Below are 23,696 nucleotides of genomic sequence, written 5' to 3'. Positions count from 1 at the left end.
TGGTGAGAGCTCGGAGATCTGGTAAGGGAGTGGTTTGGAGCAGTTGGAAGGCTGGCTGTTTGGTGGTCGCCTCCATTGCCTCAGCCATCACCCAACCCCAAACACAAGTAAACACTGGTAATTACAACAGGGTCTGCCTATTTGCAAATCATTTTTTTCAGGCCATTGTGTCCACAACTTTGACAAGAAACTCCATTGGATCCTCCAGGCTGGAAACAATTCACACCAGCAATCAAAGGCATACACTTTGAGAGTGAGACAGAATCTGGCCAAGCAATGGAATTTGCTCAAAGGCTACTTTTATTTGTGGAATTATACTTTAAATTATGTTGTAAATATATAAAACACTGGCTGGACCATACTTAAAAGTATTGCGTGCAATCTTGGTTGCCACATTATAGGAAGGATGTGAGAGAGGTGTCTGGGTGGCAGTACGAGCACCAGCTGCTCATACGACCATCCTCCTCCTGCTCCTATGGCTTCTCATGACCCTGATCAGGAGGGAGGGGGCTGAGCAGGTGCTACACCTTGCCCACGGGTGACATGCAGGTTAGTGGAGGAGAGGGGCGCCTTCACCCTCCTTTGGTAGAAACGCATCTCCAATGGCTCGGGTCACCCTTCTTGGAAAGACACTACCCAGAAGAAATCAATGGCAAACTATTTTGGTAGAAGAATTTGCCAAGAACAATCATAGTCATGGACAGACCATGATCGCCCACACCATACAATGATGATGATGATGTGGTAGAGGTGATTCACCAGGACTTTGCCTGGATTGGAGGACTTCATAGTGAAGAAAGACTGCACAGGCTGCGTTTGATTGCCCTGGAGAGAAGGAGGCTGATGAGTGACCTGATAGCGGTGCTAGGGTAGATAGTTATCAATGGTAAGGGTTTCGAGAAACAGTGAGCATGTATTTAAGGTGAAAGGAAAGAATCTTAAATGAGATTTGGGGTGTTTTTTTTATTTACACACAGGGTGTGATTAACGTATGGAACTCACTGCTAAAGGAGATGGGGGAATCAGATACAGTAAGAGTAAGAGAAATCTCTCACTAACTCTTCCTTCAGTTAGTCCTGACGAAGGGTCTCAGCCTAAAACGTCGACTGTACCTCTTCCTAGAGATGCTGCCTGGCCTGCTGCGTTCACCAGCAACTTTAATGTGTGTTGATGGAAATTAAAATGTTTGGCCACCAGGAAGTTCCACTCTTGGCTGATGGTGCAGAAGTGCTCAAAGAAGCAATCCACCAATTCAGGACATGTCTCACCAATGTAGAGGAGGCCGCATTGGGAGCACCGGACACAACAGATGACCCCAGCAGATTCGCAGGTAAAGTGTTGCCTCACCTGGAAGGACTGTTTTGGGGCCCTGAATTGAGGTGAGGGAGGAGGTGAATGGGCAGGTGTAGCACTTTGGCTACTTGCAGGGATAAGTGCCGGGAGGGAGATTAGTGGGGAAGGATGAATGGACAAGGGAATCATGGCAGTAGCGATCCCTGTGGAAAGCAGAGCGAGGTGGGGGAGGTAAAGATGTTTAGTGGTAGGATCCATTTGAAGATGGCTGAAGTTGCGGATGATCATCTGAAGACTATTTCAATTCACACAGGCACTCCATACACACAGAAGAAATGTTTAATTCCTGGATTTTTATCTAAAAAAGGTAAAAGCTGTTCAATAACTGTAATCTTGTGCTGGATTTCAACATCACAACTATGATCATGTAAAACACTGACTATGGATGGCACCTAAGCACACAGATTTAAGCAGCACATGGTATTTTATCGATCTCCAAACATATGGGAAATGATATTTATCATCAAAGTGAAAAATGCCACGCTAAACTCTTGTATTTTTATCTAAGTGCTTTCCAATGTGGTTTGCAAAGTGTTGCAGTACACTCAAGGAATAATTAAAACAAGCAGCCAGACTTCCTAGAAGTTGTCAATGTTTTAATGCACATTGCGTAACACTTAATTAAAAAGAATAACCAAATAAACGTGAAGTTTTTACAGTCTGCCAAGGTTCAATTTAAAACAGAATCGCAAAATGTCTGGAATTCCACTGTATCCTAAATTTCACCCCCAAAAAAGATATCCAATAGCATTTTCTTATTCATTGCTAAATGGACGAATATAGCAGTAACTCTATCCCCTTTTCTCCTCTCTGAATGAGTGATGAAAACCTGATGGATCAGCCTTCTAGCAAATAACCACTGAAAAGAAAGACTCAAAGAAACACAAACATATATAGAGACAAATATCACTTAATCTACAGCTGTTTTACAGGTTGTCCTTAATGAGAACTGTAATGATGAAAAGAAAGTGGGAAACACTTTATTTGAAAGTCAGAAAAAAAATTACTGCAGTCAGTTTTCAAAAGGGATCAATTTTCTCGAAAACCTGGAGTTGGTAAGTGACCCGGCCATGCAGGTATCACGTGCAACCCAAAAGAACATGGTCATTTAGAAGTAACTGCTTCAAGGAATTCAGCTAAAACTACAAAGACATGAAATTCCAGTCAGACACAGGAAATTCTTCAGAGAATAAAGGAATTCTCTGACTCAGAAGATAAAAATCCTCATGAATACTTGCTAAATTATTGAAATGAAGTATTGTCACCATGAACATTGTTGGGTGAATTTATACAGTGTGCAGCAGGTCTTTAACAAAACAGGAAATTAGACATAACCAAGACACATTAAAATTTTTTTGCTGTTTGGGTGGAATTTTCGTGTTAATTGCCATGCAGACATGTAGAGAAAACCATTTTACTCCCAATTATGCATAGGGCATTTTTGCAAAAAAAAATGCACAATTCTGCTTATGTATATTAACAAAACTTATGTAAAGATCTTGCTTACTGCTTCACCAAATTGTTGTGTTATTGAAGCAGACAACTTGCAAACAGAAAGCCATTTCTGTGGCAAAAATACATGAAATGAAGTCTGAGGTAAATGTGATTCAGTGTGTGCTTTTCCTTTTTGCAATTACTGACTCCACGCGATTTCTGAAATCAGAACCAAGTACAAGTAACTAATGCCAGCCGCTGCTTGTGGAATAAATATACAAGACTGAGTTACTTTTGTGTAAAGTCAGACATAAGTGGCCAAAGAGAACTAAACAAAGCCTGCTGGGTGATCACTATATATGCGAGTTTATGAGATAAAAAGCAGGACACACAAAAAAATTCTTGATTCGAACAAAGCTGCGATTAGTCTACAGGAAGTTTTCAAGCTCACCCCACTCAGTTGTATCCTTCGAATTTAGTGCAATAGTGAACTCCACTTAAGACGGTAAATATTTAGTTTAAAAATACAACATAATGTGTGATGTTACCGAACTGTCAAAAGTACTGTGACCAACAGCAGCTGGGAGGGAAGTGTTCAGTTCACCCTGCAATTATGCAGAGCTCAGGGATTACACGCCTTACAATCAATAACTAAAAGTTTAACTCGTATGGCTGGGGAAATAAAAAGCTACTAGGTTAATCACACATTTTAACTATCTGCGACGGAAAACAAAGATAGAGAATGAAACAGTGCTTCTCCTTATGCATCTTCTATGCACTAAAAAGTTCCTAAAAGGGCGGCAGTGTCGCGCAGTGGTTAGCACAAGTGACCTGGGTTCAATTTCCACTGCCGCCCGCATAGAGCTTGTACACTCTCCCCGTGACTGCGTGGTTTCCTCCCACAGTCCAAAGGCATACTGGTTGGTAGGTTAATTGGTCATTGTAAATTGTCCCGTGATTAGGCTGGAATTGACCCGGCGGATTGCTGGCCAGTGTGATACAAAAAGGGCTGGAAGGGCTTTTTTCGTGCTGTACCTCAATAAATAAATAAAAATAATCTACGAAGGGTGATTGATAAGTTTGTGGCCCAAGGTAGAAGGAGTCAATTTTAGAAAACCTAGCACATTTATTTTTCAACATAGTCCCCTCCTACATGTACACAGTTAGTCCAGCGGTCGTGGAGCATACAGATCCCTTCCTTGTAGAAGTCGGCGTCTTAGACCTCCAGAAAGTGGTCCACAGCAGGGGTGATTGATAAGTTCGTGGCCTTAAGGTAGAAGGCGATGAGTTATACAGCTCTCGTTACATGCACGTGCAGTTCAACTCTTTGAGTGATTATGCAGAAAGTTTGAAGTTAATAACTCATCTCCTTCGATCTTAGGCCATGAATTTATCAATCACCCCTGCTGTGGACCACTTTCTGGAGATTCAAGACGCCGACTTCTACAAAGAAGGGATCCGTATGCTCCACAACTACTGGACTAAGTGTGTAAATGTAGGAGGGGACTATGTTGAGAAATAAATGTGCTAGGTTTTCTAAAATTGACTCCTTCTACCTTAGGCTACGAACTTATCAATCACCCCTTGTAGTTCTCAAAAATGCAAAGGAATATGGAACCAAAGTTGCTCTACTCAGTGTGCCTACCCACTAACTCTAAAACACGTACATAGTGACAAACATTAATCCATGCATCTGCTTGAATGCTGATGGCCAGAGACTGATGTGTGAGATCATAAATCTTCACCTGTCTTCAATTCCTTTCACAGCTTAATAATTTTGTCTATACTTCCTCCATGCTAAATGCTACTGTGTCAATTGTCCACAACTGTCATATATTAAGGCCCTTTCTTTTGTAAAATAACTTCAAGCTGGAGTATTCGCTTTGATTTTGGTCTTCAAGGGCTACAATTGGAACCATAATCATGACAGTTTTACTTCTAAAGCATTCGGAACTACGTGATAGTGAGGAGGTATTTCAATTTTTATTTCTGTTGATTTTGGAAATGATTAGAGAGGCCTAGGAACCATTTATTCCAGCTGTTTACAGGAGTAAATGGCAAACTACCCCAGATAAAAGCACTTGGATTTGCAGTGATCATACAAATTGCAAACTGCGGAAATTTTACAGGAGAATATTTGAAAATGGCCGTATTTCAAATTTTCTCTTATTATTATGAAATTATTTCCCATAGTATTTTAATTATTTTGGAATATATTTACAATGTCTACCAGATCATCTGTGTTAAGGTTTATAGTGAATCAGGGCTTTTATATGAACAGGGATAATGATTTATTAGCATTCAGGCAGCTTTAAGATCGGAAATTATTAGGAAGAGGAAATAGCATCTGATGCTGTTTTGGATGCTCAGTGCTCAGAGTGGATAGGGGAAAGGACATCCTCTTCCTCCCTAGAGGTAGAGAGCCCTCCAGGGATCAATTCAGAACAGAGTGGAAAGAGGTCATGCAGCACATTAATGCCGGGGAGTTTAACATGTAAGACTCCACTGTTGGAAGATTTCAGTTGCCTCAATAGGTAAGAGCAGTGATCTCTCATAAAAACAGACCTTGCTGGAAGTACTCAGACAGTAAGCAGTATATGCGGAGAGAAGAGAAGAAGGGTTAATGATTAAGTTAAATGGGCCATCACCAGAACACAAAATCATTAGTATTAAATGCAGAGATTGGACCCATCACGGGTAAAGCCCTCCCACACCATTGAGCACATCGACATGAAACGCTGTCACAGGAAAGCAGCGTCCATCATCAGGGACCCCCACCACCCAGGACATGCTCTCTTCTCGCTGCTGCCATCAGGAAGAAGGCACAGGAGCCTCAGGACCCACACCACCAGGTTCAGGAACAGTTAATACCCCCTCAACCATCAGGCTCCTGAACTAGAGGGGATACCTTTACTCAGGCTCACTTGCCCCATCACGGAACTGTTCCCGCAACCTATGGACTCACCTTCAAGGACTCTTCATCTCATGTTCTCGATATTTATTGTTTGTTTGTTTAACCTTAACCATACTTGCACGGTTTGTTGTCTTTTGCACACTGTTTGAATGCCCATGTTGCTGCGGTCTTTTATTCATTCTGTAATGGTTAGTATCCTATAGATTTATTGAGTATGCCCACAAGAAAATGAATCTCAGGGTTGTATATGGTAATATACATGTACTTTGATAATAAATTTACTTTGAACTTTGAATTCCATGACCTCTGATGATAAGTCACTACTTTGAAACATTAACTCCACAAATGTTGATCACCCACAGAGTATTTATAGCATTTGCTATTTTTATTTCAGATTTTTAGCCCCTGCAGTAATTTAGCTTTGCAGTGGCAGTCTTATTACTCTCCTGTTGCACCATCATCAGCTATAATTTCACGACTCACTTGATTTGGCTTCTGAACTTCCTTTCACGTTGCCATGATCCTTGCACAACAGTTTGCTGCACTTAATGCTATTACTGCAACCTTCACACGCCACTTGCATCTGTTATGTCACAGTTATTCTAAACATCAAGCTCTAAACAACTCAAAGGATTCCCATATGCTATAACCTTGCAGGTGGTGGCACACAAGGGGTGACTGTGGTAACTGGCAATACTAAACTATAAGTCTGCAACTGTCCTGTAAAAGTCCGTTTCCTGTCAGTCTATGCACTGGTGTGTAGTTCTATACATCATGAATAGTGCAGTGGACCAAATACAAGAATGAAAATGGCTCCTACAAAAGCCAGCTTTTTATCAACAGAGATGTCATCTTGCCTTCTCTCTCCTCAGATACTGCCTGACCTGCTGAGTATTAACTGCACTTTCCGATTTTACTACAAGAGCAGAACACAGATGCAAGTAAAACATTCTACTATATGAATAATCTGCCACACACAATGTGATAACTTTCAGCACATAACACTTAAATTCTGTCTATCACCATGGAACATCAAAGTTTAAAGTAAATTTTAATATTGAAATACATATATGTTACCATATACAACCCTGAGACTCATTTTCTTGTGGGCATTCTCAGAAAATCTATAATAGTAACTATAACAGAATCAATGAAAGATCAACCAGAGTGCAGAAGACAACAAACTGTGCAAATGCAAATACAAATAAATAGCAATAAATAATGAGCACAAGAAATCATGAGATAAAGAGTCCATAAAATGAGATCATTGATTGTGGGAACACTTCAACGATGGGGCAAGTGAGCATCCTGTTAACTGTTGCTGAACCTGGTGGCGCAAGTCCTGAGGCTCTTGTACTTTCTACTTGATGGCAGCAGCGAAAAAAGAGCATGACCTGGGTGGTGGGGATCCCTGATGATGGATGCTACTTTCCTACGACAGCATTATAGGCTCAATTTGAATAAACCAGAAGCATTCTAAAGAACACAAACAAAACGCTGGAGGAACTCAGCAGGCCAAGCATCATCTATGGAAAAAAGCACAGTCAACGTTTCTGGCCAAGGCACTTCACAGTCCATAGATGCTGACCGACCTACTGAGTTCCTCCAGCATTTTGTGTGTGTGCCTGGATTTCCAGCATCTGCAGATTTTCTCATTTGTGATTTTAGCATTTTAAGTAAAGAGGATTTGAATTTCTTCAAAATCATTATGTGTCGTGTCTTCATGACCATGATTGTCCTTGGCAAATTTTTCTACAGAAGTAGTTTGCCATTGCCTTCTTCTGAGCAGTGACTTTACAAGATGGGTGACCCCAGCCATTATCAATTACCCTTATAGTCTGTCTGGCGTCAGTGGTATCATAACCAGGACTTGTGATATGCATCAGATCCTCATACAACCATCCACCACCTGCTTCCATGGCTGTACATGACCCTGTTTGGGGGGCTAAGCAGATGCTACACCTTGTCAAAAAGTGGCCTGCAGGCTAACGGACAGGAGTGCCTTACACCTCCTTCAGCAGAGAGGTATCCCTACCCTACCACCCAAGATAAATTTAATACTATCCTTATGTTTTTATAAACCACTTAAGTCATAGAAGATCCTCGTGTTCAAATTACTGATCCTAAAGTGCACAGCAATACATACATGTATAGACACAACAAAGGGAAAAGATTCAGCTGTCATTCCTGCTATTAACCAGAGCACTGTTAGAAAACGCAAATTGTAACAAGGACAAAACATGGCTGGGAGGCTCACAAATGAAGATTTAATGGTCCACCAGCAGGAACAATATGAATGCTTTTACAGTAAAAGTAACAAGACAAGACAAAAGGAGGGAGGGAAGTGGGAAAATGGGATTGACAGGGTTGAATCACAATCAGAATCAGGCTTGATATCACTGGCATTCAGTAAGTCATGAAATTCATTGTTTTGCAGCAGTACATTGCAACACATAATTATAATAAACTATCAATTACAATAAGAAATTTACTTAAAATGTAGTGCAAAAAAGAGAGCAAAAAAAACACAAAAATATTGAGGCAAACACGAGGAAATCTGCAGATGCTGGAAATTCAAGCAAAATACACAAAAAATGATGCTGCCTGGCCTGCTGCATTCACCAGCATTTTTTTGTGTACGTTACAAAAATATTGAGATTGTGTACATCGGTACAGTCCTTTCAGGAATCTGATGGCAGAGGGGGAAAAGCTGTTTCTAAAATGTGGAATATGTGTTTTCGGGCTCCTGTACCTCTCCTGTGAAGGTAGCAATGAGAAGGGGGCATGTCCTGAGTGATGGATGCCTTCTTTTTGAGGCATTGTCTTTTGAAGATGTCCACATGGAACTGTTTTTTTGTTACTTTCGGCAGCTTTTCCTGAACCTTTGCAGTGACCCTTCCATACCAGACAGTGATGCAATTGGGTAGAATGCTCTCTATGGTACATCCGTAGAGATTAGCAGGAGTCTTTGGTGTCATACCAAATCTTCTCAAGCTCCCAGCGAAATATAGCTGCTGTCATGACTTCTTTGTAATTCAATCAATATTTTGCCCAGAATAGACCCTCAGAGATGTTAAAACTCAGGAACTTGAAACTGCTCACTCTTTCCACTGCTGATCCCTTGATGAGGACTGATGAATATTTCCTCAACTTCCCCTCCTGAAGTCCACAATCAATTCCTTGGTCTTACTGACGTTGAATGCAAGGCTGCTGTGGTGATACGCTCAACCAGATGATCTATCTCACACTGTACACTTCCTTGTCACCATTTGAAATTCTGCCAACAATGGCTATTCATCAGCAAACTTATAGATGGCATTTGAGCTGTGCTTATCTACACGGTCGTGGATGCAGAGAATAGAGCAGTGGGCTAGGCACACATCCTTGAGGTGCGCCAATGTAGATTGTCAGGGAGCAGAAGATATTATTTCTGATCTACACAGTCTGTAGTTTCCTGATGAGGAAGTCAAAATCCAGTTACTGAGGGAAGTACAGAGGCCCATGGTTTGGAGCTTGTTTATTACTGAGTATTGAAGGCATGATGGTGCTGAATGCTGAGCCGTAATCTACAAACAGCAGGCTGATGTAGGTATTGCTATTGTCCAAGTGATCCAAGGGCCAGTGGAGAGGCAGTGAGATTGCATCTGCTGTAGACCTATTGTGGCGATACGCAAATTGCAGTGGGTTCAGGTCACTGCTTATGCAGGAGTCGATTCTGGCCATGACCAACCTCTCAAAGCGCTTCGTCACAGGAGGCATGAGTGCAACTTGGCGATAGTCATTGAGGCAGCTCACCCTGCTCTTCTTGGGCACTGGTATGATTGTCTCCGTTTTGAAGCAGATGGGAACCTGCTTGAGAGATGGCATGGACTTGATGGGTGATGAACCTCCTACTATATCTTAATAGAATATGGAGAAGCTGCCTATTACCTCTCATTAAACTGGAACTGTTCAGTGCAGAAATTTAAGGTCCTGTTCAGCAGAACAATAATAATTTTAGCAACTTGTGTTATGAGGAATCATACCTACTATCTACCCACAGTAAATAATTCATAACTTTGTATACATCAATCTGATTCCCATCAGCCTTCACAGTTTTAAGGAAAGTGTATCCAGCCTATCCAGTTATTCCTCATAACTCCAATGCCCAGCCCAGGAAATACCTTGGCAATTCAACTCTTATTTTATTTCTCGATGGTAATAAACAGTCAATGTTTCGGACCTGATGAAGTGTCTTGACCCGAATGTTGACTGTTTGTTCCCATCTATAGATGCTGCCTGACCTGCTGAGCTCCTCCAGCACATTGTGTGTATCACTCTAGATTTCCAGCAGCAGCAGTACCTCTTGTGTCTTTAATTTATTTCTCTCCATTACGCCATGCCAACATCACAGAAGGATGAATTGCAGGAGAAAAAGTCAGTTGAATACAGAGAGAAAAAGCAAGTTACTTGAAACTAATTCCTACAACATCAAGTAAATAGCTTTCTGTCTGAATCAGAACTAGCCATTACCATGACTAACACTGTCTCAGGTTTTCTCTGCCTATTAGCATAGTCAGCACTGCACACCTTTGAACAGCCTATGTCTGTATTCTCACTCGCTAACTGTCCTCATAGATCTTGTTCCACATTTTGTCTTTCCAACTGCTTTCATTAACCCATTGATCCCCAGAACTATCTTGCCATCATTTTAGAAATATATACATTCCCTTTCTCTTATCTGTCTTTCACTGCAACTTAAAACTTCTTTTGCCCCTCACATTTCCACTTCTGACAAAATACCTTCAACCTAAAACATGAGCTCAATTTCTGACCAGCTGAGAGCCCCCAGCATTTTCTAGTTAGCACCTGCAACTGATTTTTGTGTATACCCGTGTCTTTAATATGATGACATCACTATTGCCTGAACACATAACAACATACAATCATTGTTTGTTCGTTATGTGTCCTGTTATATGACATGGACGATCATGGTCTTTCATGCTAATTTTTTCTACAGAGGTGGTTTGCCATTGCCTTCTTCTGGGCAGTGTCTTCACAAGACGGGGGAACCCAGCCATGATCAATACTCACCAGAGATTGTCTGCCTGGCATCAGTGATCGCATAACCAGGACTTGTGACATGCACTAGCTGCTCATACGACCAGCCACCACCTGCTCCCACGGCTTCGTATGACCCTGATCAAGGAGGCTAAGCAGGTACTACACTTTACCCAAGGGTCACCTGCAGGCTAGCAGAGGGAAGGAGCGCCTTACATCTCCTGTGGTAGAGATGTATCTTTACCTTGCCATCCAAACATAGCTTATATTCTTTGAAAAAAAAAACTGTGAACACTAACACGAGGAAAACTGCAGATGCTGGAAATCCAAAACAACACATACAAAATTCTGGAGGAACTCAACAGGTCAGAAAGCAGCTATGGAAAAGAGTAAACGGTTGATGTTTTGGGCTGAGACCCTTCATCCGGACTGATGTGAACACTTTCCAGTTACATATAAAAATTAGAAATTCATTTTGTTGACTTGCTTCTTTAAATCGGTTTCACTTATTTAGTTGGCAATAAGAAGAATAAAAATTGTAGATGCTGGATTTCTGAAATAAAACCAAAAACTGTGAAACTTCTGAAGGGCCATCGACTGGAAACGTTGATCGTTGACTGTTGCCCCACTGATGGTAGGATGATATAGAGGAATTAATGCTTGAACTGCACTCTTCTGTCTTTTAGTGATCTTGTCTCCAAATGCATGATTACAATACCCTGGTAGAGTTTTTGAAAACTACAAGCTCATTGCTCGTGGTTTATCATAGTTTCTGACAACACGTGCCCAGATTATAGCTCTCCACAATCTCAAATGCCTTAGGGTTGAAAAATTCCTGCAATTTCTGAAATACCAATTCAAATGAGACATCTGTAATTTTCTGCAGAGCTACTGAATTAGTGAGGATGTGATGCACTTCAGAGACAATTTTCATGAATAATATTACTTTCTTATTCATTGGCAGTACAATATCCAATGGTGTCACATTTTCAGCAATCTTCTGGCTCAAAACTGTGAGCAGCATTCAAAAGCGGCTTCCTTCTCTCCAATTCTAACAGAAAGAAACTGACTGCCCCTGGTGCTCACATCACGTAAGTGATGACTATGATGGGTGTACTAATTCCTGACCAACTTTCTCCCGACATCTGTCCAATATTCAGGATGTCAAATCTTCAAATTCTGCTCAGTGAATCAAAAATGCCAGGGGCTAAGATCAGGAAGCCATTAAAGTTGAAATGTATGCAAATCTGGATTAAAAGGTCATAGGAAATTTGCAGCAACTCTGCTATTTGATGTTTTTTTTATGCAGCTTGTTTTACATAATGAGTTAATGAAGACTGTACCATTTTCTCACACTGAGAAATAAAAATGTGCACAGATATTTTCCCATCAACTTATGAATGTATTTAAAGAAGAATGTTCATTCACACAAAGGCTTGATTTTTTTTTGTATTCGGAAAGGAATAATACTCCGAACAAAAAGTACTCTGCTAAAGTTCACCTATCCTTTTAAATGCGACAATGCAAAAAAAAAAGAGAAATCACTTTTTAAGTTATTTAAATGCAACAGCTTTGCTGCTTCTGTTTAATTCTAACCTTAAATAAAATCACCAGTTCCAAATCAAGTATCACCTACCATGTAATGTTATCTTTCGGCCAGTCAAACACAAACCATGAAGAGATAAGACATTGCAGACGAAGTGGGCATGATTCATTTACATCCTACTTCCTGATGGCTGGCTCGTGATAAAAGAGGGAACTTCCGAGTTCCTGGAGTCATCTCTTTAAAATACTTCACTGAGTTTAAAATGCTGATCTACCTGCAATCTCGTAGTCATTCACTTTAAGTTAATAACTACTTATGAAATAATTGGCAGAAAACATACACACAAAACAATTCATCCTACCATAAGACATGAAGGGGCATTCCTGTTCCCCATAACTTTTAACAGAACAATAAGCCTCCCTCATCAAATGTGCAGTTTTGTATTGCCAGCGTTTTCGTACAAAAATATTGTAAAATTTGGCTGCATCATGTGGATGTTTTGCATTCAGTGACATCTAATATTTAAGCAGTCATACTGGATGCACTACAGATCATCCTGTCCATTATTAAGGAAAAATGCCAACACTTTTAATACTTTTGCTTGTGGGCAGAGAGTCGAGAGTTTCTGATAATACTTAGCATGCATTACTGACTTACTTCCACTGTTTTCCAAATGGAGCCCAACTACGTATCTACAGTGACGTGTTCAATAGTCACAGGAGCAAATGCTTGACAGCAGAACTACCCTACCTGTGCTTGTTAAAGGGATCAAGTATTATCAAAAATAACTTAATTTCAACAATGTTGCTCTAAGACAACACACGTTCAGTGTTGCTAGATTTCTTCAGTGGTCTAAAGGGTGAAGGGAGGTGCCGTACGAGGGCTTCATGGAATTTGTCATGTTTCAAGACTTCTGTAATAAAATTGTTCTTGGATGTGGATGTTCTAGAAACCCTTTCTACTTGGACATTTAAGTGAGAAGAAGGTACACAGAGGATGTTTCCTACAGTGGGAGAGTAGAACCAGAGGGCGCAGCTCAGAATAGAGGGTGGTCCATTTAGAACAGATATGAGGAGGTTAGTGAATCTGTAGGATTCATTGCCACAGGCAGCTGTGAAGTCCAAGTATAGTTAAAGCAAAGGTTCTTGATTTGTCATGATATCAAAATCATGGAGAGAAGGTAGGAGGATGAGGTTGAGAGGGATAATAAATCAGCTATGATGGAAAGGCAGAGCAAACTTGATGTGCTGAATGTCCGAATTCTGCTTTTATGTCTTATTGTTTTATGCTCTAAATTAGGGTAAAATGTAGGACTTTTACAAACACATAAAATCCTGCGGATGCTGGAAATCCAGAGCAACATGCACAGAAGACTGGAGGACACAGCAGGTTAGGCAGCGTCTGTGGAAATGAATAAACAGTCTACATTTCAGGCCAAAACCCTTCATCATCAGTACTGGAAAGGAAGGGGGGAAGATGCCAAAATAAAAAGGTGGGTGGAGGGGAAGGTGGCTAGCCAGAAAGTGATAGATGAAGCCGGGTGGGTGGGGGGAGAGGGGATAAAGGAGGAGGCTGGGAGATGATAAGTGGAAAAGGCAAAGGGCTGGAGGAAAAGGAATCTGACACAAGAGGAGAGTCGATCACAGGGGAAAGGGAAGGAGGAAGGGTACTAGTGGGAGGTGAGAGAAGAGATAAGATGCCAGAATGGGGAAATGAATAAGACAGAAGGGGGAGGAGAAAAACTATTACCAGAGTTTGGAGAAATCAGTGTTCATGCAATCAAGTTGGAGGCTACCTAGAATGAATATGAGGTATTGCTCTTCAGACCATCAGAGTGGCCTCTTTCTGGCACAAGGGAAGGTCATGGGCCAACACATCGGAACAGGAATGGGGATAGTAATTGAAATGGTTGGCACCCGGGAAATTCTGGTTTTTGCAGATGGGAGCTGAGGCGGTCGACAAAATGGTCCCCCAATTTACAACCAGTCTCACCAATATAGAAGAGGCCACATAAGGAGCTTCTTGGGGTACCATAGACAACCCCAGAAGATACACAGGTGAAGCATTACCTCACCTGGAAGGATTGTTTGGGGCCCTGAATGGAGGAGAGGGGGGAGGTGAGTGGGCAGGTGTTGCCCTTCTTCCGCTTGTATGTACAAGTGCCAGGAGGGAGATTAGTGGGGAGGAACAAATGGACAAGGGAATCCCGGAGGGAGCGATCCCTGTGGAAAGCAGAGAGTGGGGAGGAGGTAAAGATGTGTTTGGTGGTAGGGTCTCATTGGAAGATGGCAGAAGTTGCGGAGAATGAGTGATGGATGTGGAGGTGGTAGGTGTGGACAAGAGAAACTCTATCCTTGTCAAGCTAATGGGAAGACTGAGTGACTGAGTGAGTGTGGATGCCTGGGAAATGGAGGAGATATAGGTGAGGGCTCACGTCAATGGTGGAGTAAAGGAAACCCAGTTTTCTGATATGCTGAAGGAAAGCCTCATCTCAGGAACAGATGCAGCAGAGATGAAGGAACTGAGAAAAGGAAATGGCATCACAAAACAAGAGAAAATCTGCAGATGTCAGAAATCTAAGCAACACACAGAAAACTCTGGAGGAACTCAGCAGGCCGGGCAGCTTCCATGGAAAAGAGAACAGTCGATGTTATGGGACTGAAGGTTATAGTGACTGGACATCCATGGTGAAAATGTGGTGGTCAGGGCTAGGGAACTGAAAGTAGTTAAGGAGATCGCATGCACGCGAAGTGTCACGGAGGGACTGGAGTCAAGGTATGCAGACATGAGTTCAGTGGGACAGGCGCAGGCAGAAACAATGGGTTTAATTTTACAAAATTAAACTGCAATGAAGAAAATATCTCTAAAGTCTGCAATGAGATGTGAATGAGTTATACTCCTCAATCTATCTGAAGCCAGAATGCCCAACTGAGGATCTACCAAGAACAGCTAAAAATGAGTTCACATCGATAGAGTGTAGCAAGCTGGTTGTGGGTGCTGTGCTCGAACAGCTGGTCAGAGGTGAGCTCCATCCCCCCAAAGGACTTTGACCGTGAGTTTCTCGGTCTCTGTCTGGCTGTCCATCATTTTCATTTTCATCTAGAATTCACTGACATCAAAATCATGGCAGATTTATTTTACAAGGATTCATATTGATAATAGCTTATACATGTTTGGTGAAATATCCCACCTTTAAATACAGTAATTAGTAATATATGTCATAAAAGTAGTCTTAAAAAGTTTTAAATTCTGCTGGATGTTCATCTCTTTCATTGATGAATCCCACACTAGTACTATAATATATTTTTCATGGCCCCAGCCTGTTAATAACTTAAGGGATGCAGGTTAGATGTCAATTAGCACAGTTAGTTTAAATGAGCATTCCTAAATTAGGGCAGCACAATAGCATAGTGGTTAGCACAACACTTTATGGTACAGGTGAGCCGGGTTCAATCCCCACCTCTGAATGTAAGGAGCTTGTATTCTCCCTGTGACCATGTGGGATTGTACATTCTCCCCATGACCGTGTGGGTTTGTACATTCTCCCCGTGACTGTGTGGGTTTCCTCCAGGAGCTCTAGTTTCCTCCCACAGTCCAAAGATGTTGCTAGGTTGACAGGTTAATTGGTCATCGTAAATTAGGCCAGGATTAATTCAGGAGATTGAATGAGTGGTTTGTATATGGAAATTCCAAAACAGTGGCCATTTTTGAGCTCTCGAATTGTCTATTGCTTACAAACATAAAAAGTGGATTTTATAATTTTTGATCAATCACTTCTAATTCATTTAATAAAGTCAAATTATTATCTTGATAATGACACACCCTCTTCTCATTGTTACCATTGGGAAGGAGGTACAGAAGCGTGAAGGCACACTCTCAGCAATTCAGGAACATCTTCTTCCCCTCTGCCATCTGATTTCTGAATGGGCATTGAACCCATGAATATTACCTCACTACATTTTTAATTTCTGTTTTTTTTTGCACAACTGATTTTAACTTAACCATTTAAATGGCAGATATGTACTTGCTGTAGTTCATTTTTTTCCCTCTATATTTATCATTTATTCCATTGTACTGTTGCCATAAAGTTAGCAAATTTCACGACATATGCTGGTGATATTAAACTTGATTCTGAAATGAAATTGTCATGGGTTACGGGTTTTAATGCCTATATTTACTTTTTATAAAAACACTATATTTCAAATTTCTCCAATGTTCATTTGTCCTGGCTTCACTCATCTGTCCTCCTTATTACCTTTCTACTGTGCCAGATTCCTTCAATAACCTTTAAATCCTCATGACTACCCCCTACCCACCCCCGTTTCTCATCACCAGTTATTGGAATGTGCAGCCATTTGTTATTGTCTAGGTTAACTCCGAATGCTTTTAAGACGACTGTTATCACTTCCTATTCCTCCAGTCCCTGGAACCCATTAATTTTACAATAGTCTTACATAAATAAACCATAATGTAGAAATATGTGATAACAGCAAGAGCTTTTTGTAAATATAACTTATTTTAAAAGGCTGATTGTATTTTGTGCTATACACGAAGGTTGATCTGGGAGGTCTTTTATTACAGCCATGTTTGCAGAATTGACTATACAATTCTGAGCTGTGTATTTTTCTTAAAACTGCATCAGAACAGATTAGAGAAACAGACAATTAAATTGTTGTACTATAAAATATAAAAATAAATTTCAGGAAGACCTAAACTGACAATTTATAATATGAGAAGCTAAGTAATCTGTACCTTGAACAGTGCACTAGAGATGTATTAGACTTCATTAATGCATCTCCAAGTCAGAGGATGCCTTGGAGACTGACCTGCTTTAAAGATCACATTCTAAAGCAAAAATAATCCTTGCTGTGTCACAGGGACACAACATTTTTATTTTTAGAAAACCTTATACACGTGATTACTTTAACAATTTAAATTATATTGGCTATTAAAGTGTTCAATAATTGCAACTGCTTAAGTATGACTTGGAAGTATGACATTGTGATGTTTGTACATTTTTCTGCCTCAGAACAAGACAGAATGGCAGAGCTCTTCCACTGTAAGGCAAAGGCAACTCACAGTAGTGTACATTTGCTTGAGTCTCCATTTCCATTGTGAGCCTAGTGGCAAGACTTTTTTTTAAAAAGCATCACACACAAAATGTTGGAGGAGCTCAGCAGGTCAGGCAGCATCTACGGAAAAGAGTACATTTTTTGGGCCTGTGACCCTTCTTCAGGACTGAGGGGGAAGGGGGAAAGATGCCTGAATTAGGGAGGGGAAGGAAACTAACTGGAAGGTGATAGGTGAAGCTAGATGGGTGGGAAAAGTAAAGGGCTGCAGAAGAAAGAATCCAACAAGAGATGAGAGTGGGCCATAGCAGAAAGCAATGGAAAGACAGGACCCAGGGGAAGTAACAGGCAGGTGAGACGAAGTAAAAGGTCAGAGTGGGGTATAAAGGAAAGGTGTGGAGGGCAGAGAGCTGGGGAGGGAATTTTGTTCACTGGAAGGAGAAATCAATATTCATACCATCAGGCTGGAGGATACCCAAATGCAATATAATTGTGTGTTGCTTTTGATTTCCAGCATCTACAGTTTTTCTCATGTTTGTTTTTTTAAGAATTGTTTTTGAGAGATGGTTGTGACAATGCTGAGCTTACGTCCAAGCAACTTTACTGGATTCAAAATGTCGATACAAAGGTTGGACTGCTAACCATTGCGCTGTTGGCTAGAATAGGATAACCGAGATTTTTTTTAAAGTTGCTGATCTGCAAGATTGAATTATGAGGTGGACCAAATTATGGGATGAGGGGAATAATTACCCATCTTGAGTAGGCAGTGAAGAGCTTCTCTCTTGTATCACTGCAGCCCATTTGGTGAAGTTACTCACTGTGCTTTTGGGGAGGGAATGTCAGGATTTGGATGTGGTGGTGATTTCCAGGTGAGAATGCTGTGACCTGGAGCACGTGTTCCCAGATATCTGCTGCCCTCACCCTTCATATGGTATAGGTTATGGATTAGAGTATGATTATTACTGTGATTGGTTTATTATTGTCACATGCACCAAGTTACACTGAAACGCTTGTCTTGTATACTGTTTAAACCAATCAAATCAACACACAGTGCATGGTTGCTAGAATAAGGTAAAGCAATACAAATGCAGAATAAAGTGTAAAGGCTTCCAAAAGAGTGCAGTACAGTTAAACAATAAAGTACAAAATCATAATGAGGTGGACTCATAATGTGAGGCCAAGAGTCTATTTAATCATGCAAGAGGTTCACTCAGTTGGATGATAGTAGATAGAAGCTGTCCTTGAGCCTTTTGCCCGATGGAAGTGTGGTGGGGGAGGGGGAGAGAAAATGTCACGGGTGGATGGGGTCTGATTATGCCTACTGCATTATTGAAACAGCAAGAAATATAGACAGAGTCCACGGAAGGTTCCTGGGATGTGCTGATCTGTGTCTACAACTCTCTGCAGTTTCTGGCAGCTATGTGCAGAGCAGTTGCCATACCAAGCCATTATGCATCCAGACAAAACGCTTTCTTAAGTGCATTCATAATCATCGGTAAGAGATGACAGAGACATATTATGTTTTGTTAGCCTCCTGAGAAAGTAACGGCATTGGTGAGCTTTTTTGACTGTGATCTTAATGTGGTCAGGCTGTTGGTGATTGTTCACACCCAGGAACCTGAAGTTCTCAACCTCATCACTGTTGGCGTAGACAGCAGCACATGCACCAACCCCTTTACTGAAGCCAAAGAGCAGCTCTTTTAAGCCACACTCAGGTTGGAGGAACAACACCTTATATTCCGTCTGGGTAGCCTCCAACCTGATGGCATGAACATCAACTTCTCTAACTTCCGCTAAGGCCCCACCTCCCCCTCGTACCCCATCTGTTACTTATTTTATGCACACATTCTTTCTCTCACTCTCCTTTTTCTCCCTCTGTCCCTCTGAATGTACCTCTTGCCCATCCTCTGGGTCGCCCCCCCCCCCTTGTCTTTCTTCCCGGACCTCCTGTCCCATGATCCTCCCGTATCCCCTTTTGCCTATCACCTGTCCAGCTCTTGGCTCCATCCCTCCCCCTCCTGTCTTCTCCTATCATTTTGGATCTCCCCCTCCCCCTCCCACTTTCAAATCCCTTACTCACTCTTCCTTCAGTTAGTCCTGACGAAGGGTCTCGGCCTGAAACGTCGACTGTACCTCTTCCTACAGATGCTGCCTGGCCTGCTGCGTTCACCAGCAACTTTGATGTGAGCAGCTCTTTTGTTGACATTGAGGTAAAGGATGTTGTCATGACACCACTAAGCTCTCTATCTCCTTCCTGTACTCAGACTCATCGTTATCGTGTTGGAATACAGTCGGCCCTCCGTATCTGCGGGTTCCGCATCCTCGGATTCAACGAACCGCGGATCGAAAACATTCGAAAAAAAATTCCAGTAAGTTTCAAACAGCAAAACTTGAATTTGCTGCGTGCCAAGCACTACGCTGAATCCACGTGAATGAAGTGATGTGTCGGCATACCCTGCTGTAGCCTCCCACCATTTCACAGATCCTCAGTCTCTCTCCAGCACTCGTTATTTGAGCATTGTTTGCCTCGCGTCTCGTTCATTCACTACTTGTGTTGTGAGTGAGAGGAAGGAGTTTAAGGCTAGTAAGGGATGACTGGCTGGCTATGTAAAGCACTACAGCCTCAAGAGCTTAAAGATCACGGGAGAATCAGCATTGGCTGATGCCGAGGCAGCATCAGCGTTCCCAGAAGAGCTACGATGGTTGTGTCTGTACTGAACATGTACAGACTTTTTTCCCTTGTCATTATTCCCTAAACAATACAGTATACAATAAGTCCTGGTCCTGGACTTATTTCTATCTGCCATAGTTTGCATTTTGTTGTTTGATTGTTGGGGGTTTTTTGTATTGCTATATTTATGCTCTATTCTTGGTTGGTGCGGCTGTAACGAAACCCAATTTCCCTCAGGATTAATAAAGTATATCTAGCTATCTACCTATAACAACTATTTACATAGCATTTACATTGTAGGTATTGTAAGTAATCTAGAGATGATTTAAAGTATACGGGAGGATGTGCGTAGGTTATATGCAAATACTATTCCATTTTATATACGGGACTTGAGCATCCGCGGATTTTGGTATCCGCGGGGAGTCCCGAAACAAACCCCCCGCGAATACGGAGGGCCGACTGTACCCTTGCTGATTAACAGCAATGCATTTTGTTGCTGCTCCACACTGCAGACATGCTGAGTTGCATTGGACAGGGTGTCAATCAATCAAGCCACTTTGTCTGCAGGTGGTGTTCGGGTTTGAATATTGCTGAAACTGCACATATTCACTGGAAGAATTCTGACTTGTACAGTGCAACCAGTAATAAGGCTTTGTGGAGTTAAAAACGGAGCCATTCCCTCAGCATAGCAGGTCTCAGACCTGCTCTGATAGCTAAGATCTGTATTAGTCTGGTCAACAACCACCCCCCACCACTTCCACCCCTCCCCTCACCATCTCTCACCTCCCAGCAAAAATGACGATGGCATAATATTTGGTAACATTATGTTGAATATGAAGGAAAAGGGGTTAAATAGAAATTGCTTCGCATGAATATTACTTGCCACTAATCTGCAAATGCTTGAGACTGGCTGGGCCTTGATGATTGCAGTCATTTTCCAAGGAATTATAAATGGATTTAACAAATGCACAACCTACAACTGACTGAAGGATGGAGAGAAAACTAGTTATGAACCAGCCAAGGATGGTTGGTCTGAGGACATTTGTGGAGGAACTGCAGAATTATAGGCTATAATGCACTCTGAGACAGATGACTTATTTCCACTACTTGGGCATTAGTACAAATATAAGCACATTATTGTAGTTCAGTAAAAGGACCGAGTATAAAAACAATGCTATTCATTCAATAGGAAGCTGGACGAGTCCTGCCCGGGGCTGAAGTCGGACGAGTCCTATACAGGCTGAAGTTCAAAGAGTCCTATCCAGGACTGAAGTTCAACGAGCCTTATCCGGGATTGAAGTTGGATGAGTTCTATCTGGGCTGAAGTTTGAAGAGTCGTATCCAGGATTGAAGTTAGATGAATCCTAACTAGGGTTGAAGCTGGATGTTATAACTGTTTCAGCTTTCCTGAACTAAAGTAGAGAAAAATACTTGGTAGGATTTCTACTGTTAATAAGCCAGTGACTCTGATCAAGAGTGTGTATCTCAACGAATATGAAGCCGCTTTGACTGAATGGAAAAGTAGAATTAGAGGAAAACACACGTTTTCCTTCATCAGGTAGAAGCTACCAATTCTTTTGCTCTTCTTTCCCATCTCAATATCATTGACTATTTACACAGATGGTTCCGCCTGCACTGTTAAACCCAGATACATGTTGTGGATAAGCTCAATGATCACCACAAGAAATTGTAACCCAGTTCAGATTTCCTCCCATATGTGCTTCCTTAGCAAGTTGCTATGATCAAGTGCATGAGGTCTGGATGATTTCCTCCTCCAGAAATATCAAGGTAAGGTTCCTGTGACCAAGCCTGCTTAATACTAACTGGAGATGAAATTTGCTCATTTAGAAAAAACTCATCCACCCAAACCTCCCGAAAAAAACTCCACTACCCACAACTTGATTGGAACATTACTCCCACTTTGCTTTTAAATTTGCCCTATCAGTTACAAAAATACATTAAACTACCCAAATGGGAAAAGACGATAAAAGTTTAGGATGTTTTATATGTTAACAAAATGCTAATCTGAAATCTGAGATTCACAGATTATTTTTAGAACTCAAACTATTGCCATAATCTAGCAGGGCTAATGACCTAGTGCGGCTCTTGTATACATAGCGGATCCTCTCTGCACAGCTAGAGTCTTAAAGCATTATGCAACATATCAATGCACACATTAGGAGCAGGAGTAGGCCACTTGGCCCTTCAGGTCTGCTCCGGCATTTAATAAGATCATGGTTGATCTGATGGTAAACTCAACTCTGGGTTAGTCTTCTCATAGCAATCTTCTAATCAACAACTCTGTTTCAATGACAGCGCTCAATCACTCTTTATGCATGGCACTGCAAATAGTTTCAAGAAATAAATATGAAATTGCTTACTATTAAGAACTTCAGCATCTACATTAATCAAACAGGAAGTGTTGAAATGCACATGTGATGCACCAGTGCATACATGCATGTAATAATGCAATGTTACATTATCAATACCCTTAGCCCCATACACACAGCAGTAAAATTTTAACTGCTACTAATCAGCAACTCTGAACTAACAGCTTCACACAAATATAGCATGTTTAACAAATGAATACTTGTTTTAAATTGCAGTTTTAACTTAGACATTTCTTCAGTGACCAGATATGTACCAGTTTTAAATTACTTTGATATTTCAAAGCAATCAAGTAACCCCTTTTGCAGAGGCTCTTTCAAATTGTGTTAATTTTAATGTTCTCATCAAACTAAAAGAAAATCTTTAAGAAATCAACAATAAGTAAAGGTAATATACTTAAGTTGTCTAATATGGAAGTCTCCTTACTAATGCACTTTCACAGGCTGCAATGTACATAAGCAAATTAGTTTTCATTACCAATTACATTATCTCAGAATCTTTATCCATGAATCAGAATCAGAATCAGGTTTATTATCACCGGCATGTGACGTGAAAATGTGATGTGAACAGCAGCAGTTCAATGCAATACATAATCTAGCAGAGAGAAAAACAATAATAATAATAAATAAAATACAACATAATAAACAAACAAGTGAATCAATTATGTATATTGAATAGATTTTTTAAAAAATGTGCAAAAACAGAAATACTGTATATTAAAAAAAGTAAGGTAGTGACCATTTAGGAATTGGATGGCAGAGGGGAAGAAGCTGTTCCTGAATCGGTGTGTGTGTGCCTTCAGGCTTCTGTATCTCCTATCTGATGGTAACAGTGAGAAAAGGGTATGCCCTGGGTACTGGAGGTCCTTAATAATGGACGCTGACTTTCTAAGACACCGCTCCCTAAAGATGTCCTGGGTACTTTGTAGGCTAGTGCCCAGGATGGAGCTGACTAAATTTATAACCTTCTGCAGCTTCTTTCAGCCCTGTGCAATAGCCCCTCCACACCAGACAGTGATGCAGCCTGTCAGAATACTCGGTACAATTCACGGTACAATTGTACAAGTTTTTGAGTGAAGGTAAAATTCATCACCTCTTTTGGAAAAAAAAGCCTACAACATGTAGCTTGAACATCACAGCTGAGACCACTGACACATTATCTGTGAAACAGATATGACATCAACTATAAAAACTGTCTCTGTACTTTTTAATAAAACTATGTTTTTAGTACAATGTTCTTCATGGAAAGAAACCTTGGCTATGTATGACTCCTGAGCCTGAA

The 23,696-nt window shown here is 41.1% G+C and overlaps 1 protein-coding gene across 2 annotated transcripts in view; it reads right to left on the bottom strand.

Annotated features, from left to right (window-relative positions):
- The window catches only part of msrb3 (methionine sulfoxide reductase B3), a 116,064-nt gene that overhangs the window by 30,940 nt on the left and 61,428 nt on the right, over positions 1-23,696 (bottom strand). The window lies entirely within an intron of this gene.

The sequence above is a fragment of the Mobula birostris genome, chromosome 9 (genome assembly GCF_030028105.1).
Source record: "Mobula birostris isolate sMobBir1 chromosome 9, sMobBir1.hap1, whole genome shotgun sequence".
NCBI classification, from domain to species: Eukaryota; Metazoa; Chordata; class Chondrichthyes; order Myliobatiformes; family Myliobatidae; genus Mobula; species Mobula birostris.
This window is presented reverse-complemented; position numbering and strand designations above follow the sequence as displayed.